This window comes from Pyrgilauda ruficollis, unplaced genomic scaffold, assembly GCF_017590135.1.
Source record: "Pyrgilauda ruficollis isolate IOZ18807 unplaced genomic scaffold, ASM1759013v1 scaffold21, whole genome shotgun sequence".
Taxonomy (NCBI): domain Eukaryota; kingdom Metazoa; phylum Chordata; class Aves; order Passeriformes; family Passeridae; genus Pyrgilauda; species Pyrgilauda ruficollis.
The window spans coordinates 7782943-7790379 of NW_024520318.1; the positions used below are offsets into that span (position 1 = coordinate 7782943).

The 7437-nt window shown below is 44.5% G+C and overlaps 1 long non-coding RNA gene across 1 annotated transcript; it reads left to right on the forward strand.

The window, feature by feature from the left end:
* Positions 1-11: 11 nt before the first annotated feature.
* Positions 12-7311, forward strand: LOC121353807. The gene is made up of 3 exons (XR_005955198.1): positions 12-171; positions 294-515; positions 4846-7311. It is a non-coding gene; the product is annotated as an uncharacterized LOC121353807 (long non-coding RNA).
* The last annotated feature ends 126 nt before the right edge of the window (positions 7312-7437 follow it).

Sequence of the window (7437 nt, forward strand, 5' to 3'; positions counted from 1 at the left end):
CCGGGAGCCCTCACGGGGGGCGGCCCCGGCCGCGTTCCCCGGGAGCGGCGGCAGCGAGCGGCGGGCGGCCCTCGCTCGGCGCTGAGGTCGCGGCGAGCACCGGGGCGGCCTCAGCCCGAGCAGGGAAGGGAAGGGAAAAGTCACTCCCGGCCTCCTGGAGGCTGTTACGGGGTGGGCTTGGGGCTACGAGGGGATGCGGCGGGGGCAGGCGGGGGTGCGGGGTCCCAGCGGCTCCTCACCCCGGGACCCGCTGTTCTGTCGGGAAGACTCCCTATGTGTTCCTATTTCGTCAGTATCAAAAGGTCAAACGCTTTTCGAGCCGCCAGTGTGAGCGCCAGGGTCGTGTGGCCGCCGTTCTTAGGGGCCTGAACCCGGAAAGGGTGAGGTGGGAAAATCCCCCGGGCTTTCCAGGATGGATTCGCAGAAGAGGCAAAATCGCTTGCTGAGCAGCCACGGAGACCTGGGGAAGGTGAAGGCTCGGGGCAGCAGCTTTACAGAGGAGCGCCTCCACACCTGTAAGATTTCCCTGATTTCCCTGCTCCAGGCTGTGATCTGCTCTGGGCAGCTGTGGGCAGATGTAGCTCTTCCTGCAGTAGCACAGCTGTGCTAGCAGAAGGGGCTGCAATGGTTAAATCACGGTTTGTACCACTATCCCAGACAGTTGTTTTTTCCCAGGAAAGCTTACTCTACCTACTGCAGGCTTTTGGCAGCCGAGGGAGTTTGGGGAAGCAAAATACTTGCTGATAAAACTCACAGTGGTGGCAAACTGCTGTTGTGAAGGACAAAGGTTTGAGATCTGATCTTGTTCTCTCATCTCCTGCTGAGATTGGAGCTATTAAAGTAAGCTTCTGTATTTATTATGACTGGTATGATTGCACACACGGCAGAGAAATTAAGACTTCAAAAAGCCATTCCTCATCATGGATGTCCACAGTTTATGTATGTGTTTTTATAGAAAAGGGTCTGAATTGTTTCTTGCTTACTTTCCTGAAAATCAGAGCAAAGCTGAGATGGGAGTGTAAGGAGTTCAGTTGTATTTGGTGAGGAAAATCAGGCCTGTCCTGTGAAGTGTCCAATTTTGCTGGTGTATGAAACAGTAAAATTAAGAGCTTGATATCAAGTATATGGGAATATAGCTAAATTCAGCTATTCTTGGAGACAGCAGTTGCCTGGATACCTTGAATCGTACCAAAGAGCATAATTTTGAAATTGGGGGTGGATGCAAATTGGCCAGTGAACAGCCATGAACACTGCACACCAGCCCTGCCCTTGTAACCACGGCAGGGGAGGCAAAGCCAAACCTGGAAATCTCTTTGATTGAGGTAACTAATTGCCATCACTGTAACATGCTGTGACAGCCCTCCTGCCAGCTGAAGACACAGTTTAGACCTGGAGAATTATTGTGACATGTAACAATAATAAGGGATGAGCTGTGCATGCAGGAGACTCCTCAGGAGAGAAAGAGGATTTTTAAAGTGACTTGTTTTTTTCTAATACCTGCAGGTCTTGCAGGTTTCTTGTAATGCAGGGACTCTTAGTGGTTTTTTTGAGTGTATGGGGACACACTGTATTTGTGTTTGGTTTTTTGACTGGCTTTTGGTTTGATCTCCCTAACTTACTAGATTGCTCTGTATTATGAATTCCAGTTGTAGAAGGTATGGAAAATCATACTTAACCACTTCTGAGCAGGGCAGATAACGAGATAATCCTGTGATATAAGTTATAAAAATGAATTACAGTTAAAAATGTGAAATACATATTGCTGCTATTCACAGCATGCATACTATTTCTTGTGGGTTTTTTTCCAATTCAAGATCACTCCTCAGGTGATACTGTACCTGAGAAAAGGAGTGACTTCCTGCTGCCATTTAGGTCATAAGTCTAGCATTACTGATTTTAGTGGGAGCTGCAGTGTTCTGTATTGGTTTCCAGAGTGCTTCCATGGGGATATGGCTGAATTTCTGAATCTGAGGTTACCTTACCCAGAGCTCTTGGCCACCATGGTCTGACTAGACTGAGTTATTCTCCAAACACAGCTCACTGCAGTGGGCAGGCACACACTTCAGGACACAGCCAGATTGCCCCAATTCCACCCATATCCTGGTTGGTCCTGCCTACAGATGGAGATGGGTACTTGCATGCTGTGTGTGCTGTCTGAATCTCACTCTCACCATTTCTTAGCAAAACCAGATGCTTTATAAGCCAGGAGGCAGCATGAGGCCACCAAAAAGCGTAAGTTACCTGAACTGGGCCTGTTACACGTTGCCTTTTGTGCAGCTCCCTGCAGGATGGAGCCCAGGTCAGAGCAGGGAGACCCAGCTCTGCTGCTTGTGAATGTGACACGTGCCCTCAGTGACACAGACGAGAAGGAAATTTCATTGTGCAACGTGCACGCAGCATAATCACCGTGACCAGGGTAACACGATGACTTGTTCAGTTTATTTTAAGGCTGACACACTTGCCTTGTTTTGTTGTGTGAACCAATGATGTTTTATCTTCTCATGTGAACCCCAGGAAAATGAGGCAGTGATTTTATTTTTTTAAAACCAACTGTGTCAAGTGCATAACTGAATATAACACTGAGCTGGTTTACACTGACCTGAGCTCTCTTCTTGAGCAGACAAATAAGTCTCATGTTCGGTCAAAGCAGAATCCATTTAGTGTAATCCCCTGGCTGAGAACTTAGAGCACTTTCTGAGGAAGAGGCCCAAAGCTTTATGAAGGATAACAATAACCTGGGGCAGCTTGGGCTGGACATGTCTTTCTAACCAGATCTTTTTACTTTGTGCTCTAGCAAATGAAACCACCAAATCATCATGTACTGATGTAAACAGCCATAGGGTGATTACAGCTATGACCCTTTGCCTGCAAACTGACCCCATGGTTAAGAGAGAACAAAGTCCCATGAGCTATCCTGCACAAGGGTAGTTAATGCCACTCTGTAGGCATCCAGAGGTGCAGACCCAATGGTCTCCTGTTGTGCTGTTCAGCTGATACAGTTGGAATGTCTCTATCAGCCCAGTGTGGGGTTTTTTCTGCATTGAAGGAAGCACAGAGGAAGTAAACAGTGAGTCTTCCTGTAGGTGTCTGAGCAATTTAACCTGCAGTGACACAGCACCAATATCAGAAGATTGTTGTTGATAGGTTGCAGGGAAGGGTGTTCACCTTCTATTAAGTTTTTCATCCTTCCTGCATTACACAAGAGGTTAACAAGTTACTACACCCAGTCCAAGGAGGCACTGTTAGGAGCAGTTTTCCATGTGACAGCATCTCTGGGAGGGAGCAGGACAACTGTATGTGACAAAGCAAAATCAGGTCAGAGAGGCTAAGAAAATCTGGAAATTTTGCATGTGTTCCCCCATACTCTGGCAGGCCTGAATAAACTGAGAGTTCCCAGGACACCTAAAAGGAACAGACTGCTAGGCTTCTGTTTTTTTTTTTTTTTTAAACTAGCCTGAATAAACTGAGACTTCCCAGGACACCTGAAAGGCAACAGACTGCTAGGCTTCTGGTTTTTTTTTAAACTAGTAAGTACTGAGATATGTGTACTAAAAGCAAGGTATTTTAAGTAATATGAGTTAGCAGATGGGAGGGCAATAAGAATTGACATAGCTAGTTGATTTTTATATGGACATTTTTTAGTTCAGAACTTCTGTAATACAAGGTACAATGCTTGTAACCAGAATTCTTTGAAACTTTCCCAAGCTGTGATCCACACAGCACCATCACAGCTTCATGATTAAATGATTAAATTATGCCATCTGTAATTGTTCAGTGTAATAAAAATCAGCCATCCCAATGCAAAGCACATACTTTGGTATTGGTATACAAAACAATAATTTAAGTTAACTTATATTGGAGGTAGAGTCTTTTGCCTTGAAGGTAGGCACACTGCAGATGTACAAGGCAAGAGTAGTAAGATGGCTCTTGGCTCCTGTCATGTTACACACATTCAGCCTTTTCCACTCCTCCTTGTAACAGCAAACTGATTCTTTGGCTCATGTCTACACCACCTGGCCAAAAATATTGTCCTAATTGTAACCTCTGTGCATGTGACTGGCTGCCTGCAACAATAGTGGGACAGGTCTCAAGGAAAATGTGTATTAACCACATTTGTATGTAACAGCGCTGGGTTTAAATGGGTTTATTCTTGTATTTTACCTCATTTTACAACTCTGTAGAGCAGCAGCTGTGTCTGATGTTTCTGGGATGCTTAGCCCAGGACACTGAACAGGCTTGGGGTGTTTGGTGGCAGATCCCACCCAGTATTGGTCGCTGAGTGTTCCTGTGTGTGAGTGAGCAGAAGGGGACAGTCCAGGAGAAGATGTCACCTTCCTTTTCAGAAAGGCTGACAGCTGCATCCCTCTTTGGCCTTTTTCACCACTCTTTGGAGCTTTGCTGTGGCACCAGAACTGTTTAAAGGAAAAGAGGCTGTCATGGTTTAACCCCAGCTGGCAGCTGAGTATCACACAGCTGCTCACATCCAGTAGGATGGGGAGTGAAGGAAAATGGGATCTGCTCCTTTACAGCTTGATGGCATTAGGATGCACTGTGCACAGGTATCTGCTAGAGCCTTACACTCCTGTGGGTCTGTTGTGCCAGGCCATCTGATCCACACAGTCCTACAAACCTGGCTGTCCCTCTCCTCCACCTGGCTGGAGGCAGGGCCCCTCTAGTACTGGTCTTAGGATTCCCTGCTTCTTGTAAAAATTTATTTGAATTTTTTTCCATAGGATCAGGAGTAAGATCAGCTCTTCCTCTGTGTGGGGAACTTCCCCCTGGAGACTGGAACACCAGTTTTCCCAGAAGAACCCCCATTTGTGATTGTTTTTTTCTGTGTTTCAGAACCAGCAGTTCTATCATATCATAGGCCAGTGTAATAAAGTACAACAGAATCGACCTTAGCCCAGCCCTCAGAGGTGATAACCAGCACAAAGGCAACTTGGACACCAAGGGCATCATCACATGACACAAACCTGGGAACAAGCACAACAGCTCTGAGAACAAACAACACTGTGGCCACTGAGTATTAAATTAATATAATGAATGCTTGTAACAAATCTGTTTTACACAGTCTGGTCAGATCTGCTGTTATCTCCACCCTTTGTGCCTCACATCGGGCACCAAAAACGTCACAGTTTAACTCCATCCAGCAATTAGATACCATGAAACTGCTCATCCACCACCCTCACTTCCTGCTGGGATGGGGAGGAGGATAGGAAAAAAAGAGCAAAACCCATGGGTTGAAGTAAGAACAATTTAATAATTGAAATCAAATATAATAAATAATAATACAACTGTGAGAAATGAAACCCAGTGGAGACAGGTGATGCACACTACAGTTGCTCAGCACACTCTGACTGATGCCCAGAATGTCCCCAAGCAGCGATCAGTGGCTCCTGGCCAGCCTCCCCCATGTCTGTGCTTGCCACAGTGTTCTGTAGTGTGGTTTGTCCCTTAGGCCAGCTGGGGTCTGCTGGCCCAGCTCTGCTCTCTCCCAGCTCCTTGTACACCTGTCTGCCAGCAGAGTATGGGAAACTGGAAAACCTTTAACTTAGAGCAAGCAGCACTCAGCAACAACTAAAGCATCAGCTTGTTACCAACATTATTCTCTCATTGACTCCCAAACACAGCCCTGGACCAGCTACTAGGAGGAAAGTTAACTCCCAGCTGAAACCAGGACACAGATTAAAGTTAAATGCAGCAACCATTAGGATTTTAAAACCCAGCAGGACTCCAGATGTATTTTATTAATTACTGCTATAATAAAATACATGGTGTATTCTGGTGTAACCATAACATCCATGTTTGTTTTAATATTAATTCATTGTATAATCAACAGGTCTTTAAGCTAACATCAAATGTCTCAAAATTGCTTTTAGAATCCAGGCTCTCTTCCAAGAAATTCAGTTGGATCACATAAAAATAAATACCAAGGTTTCAATTACCAATTTCTAAAATGTTGGTTTTTTAAACACAGCATTCAGTAGTGCATATTATTTTCCAAATGGAATTCTTAGGCAGAAGGATATGCCCCAGTATTATAGAGGTACTAAGTGATACTCACCTGCAAGGCATTTGTGTGTAAAAGTCTCTACCTGGAACGTGACTGTACAAGAAGCTGAAGTATCTTGAGGATGTCGAGAATATACTTTGTGCAAAAGCTGGTAGTTCAGCATTCTAATGAGCACAGCTGAACTTTTTACAAACAGGACACACAATTCCTGATCTGCTTGAAAAGGATTATCAGCAATGAATATACCTTGTGAGAGTGCAATGGTACCTATTTCAAGGGACATATCAACAAGTCACTTCAATAAAAGAGTTCTGTGCCCAGATAAACTTTTTTCCCCCCTATCGTAGGTAAATTTTAAAGGTCCTGCCAAAAACCACTTGAGTATTCATTTTTTAGTCAGCATGAAGACTTGACTAAGCTTGAAGCTAAGATTTCCTGGTAACTAGCTGGTACAATCATTGCAACAAAGGATACAATACACGCTGGAAACCTTGTAACTCTGAGGTATTGATATTTGATTTATAAAAGGTTAAAAAAAAACCTTAAAAAAACTAGAATTAGTCTACATCTGAAATGACAACTTTCCCAACAAGCAGAGAAAATTATTTATAAATCAGTGTGTCCACAAATTTTGCAGTGTTTTGACTGCTGTCAACCTCTTTAAATAGGAGGAAACGGGCAAATATCTACCAAGTGACTTGTCTGAAGTCACAGTGAGTCAGTGGCTGAAATAAGAACACAGTCCTGCTCTCCTGGTTCCCAGTCCAGCATGGATTGAGGCTCCACACTACAGAGCTTCCCTGGGTATCAGCCACAGGAACTGGCAGCCGCTGGAGAGTGCAGGAGAGATGGAGATCCCCACAGGGGAAAACTGAAGTTTACACCGGGCTCTCACTGTGGTCTGGCAGCAGTCACACCGCTGGGCAGGATGAGCCATTCCTGGTCCAAGCTGAGCAGTGCTCCCTGACCCTGTCTCAGAGAAGCCTGAGTCTGGAACACCAACACCCTTGTTCTTTCCTGCAGACCTTCAGCTGTGGCTGAATTAAATATCTCATGACACAACCCCCTCTCTCCTCTGGCAGCAAGAAAAAATCATTACAACTAGAATCAGTTCAGATTCATTGTTCCTGTAACATCTGCGACTGTTGTTTCAGAACTACAGCACTATCTGAAAAGGTAAATTGACAATAAATTAGTAGCAGAGATTACCCCTTTAGCCCAAATGCTAAAATACTGCATTTTAAAAATTAAAATTTTTTTCTTAGTCTGCCATTAAGTGTTTTAGAGACAACAGGTGACAGCTGTTACTAGGGCTCTCATCAATTTACATTTGTAACACAAAAACTTACTTGTAATAAACTGAAGATTCACGAATATTTTGTTAACTAAGATACTGGTATAGGAACAACCTACCTTTAATA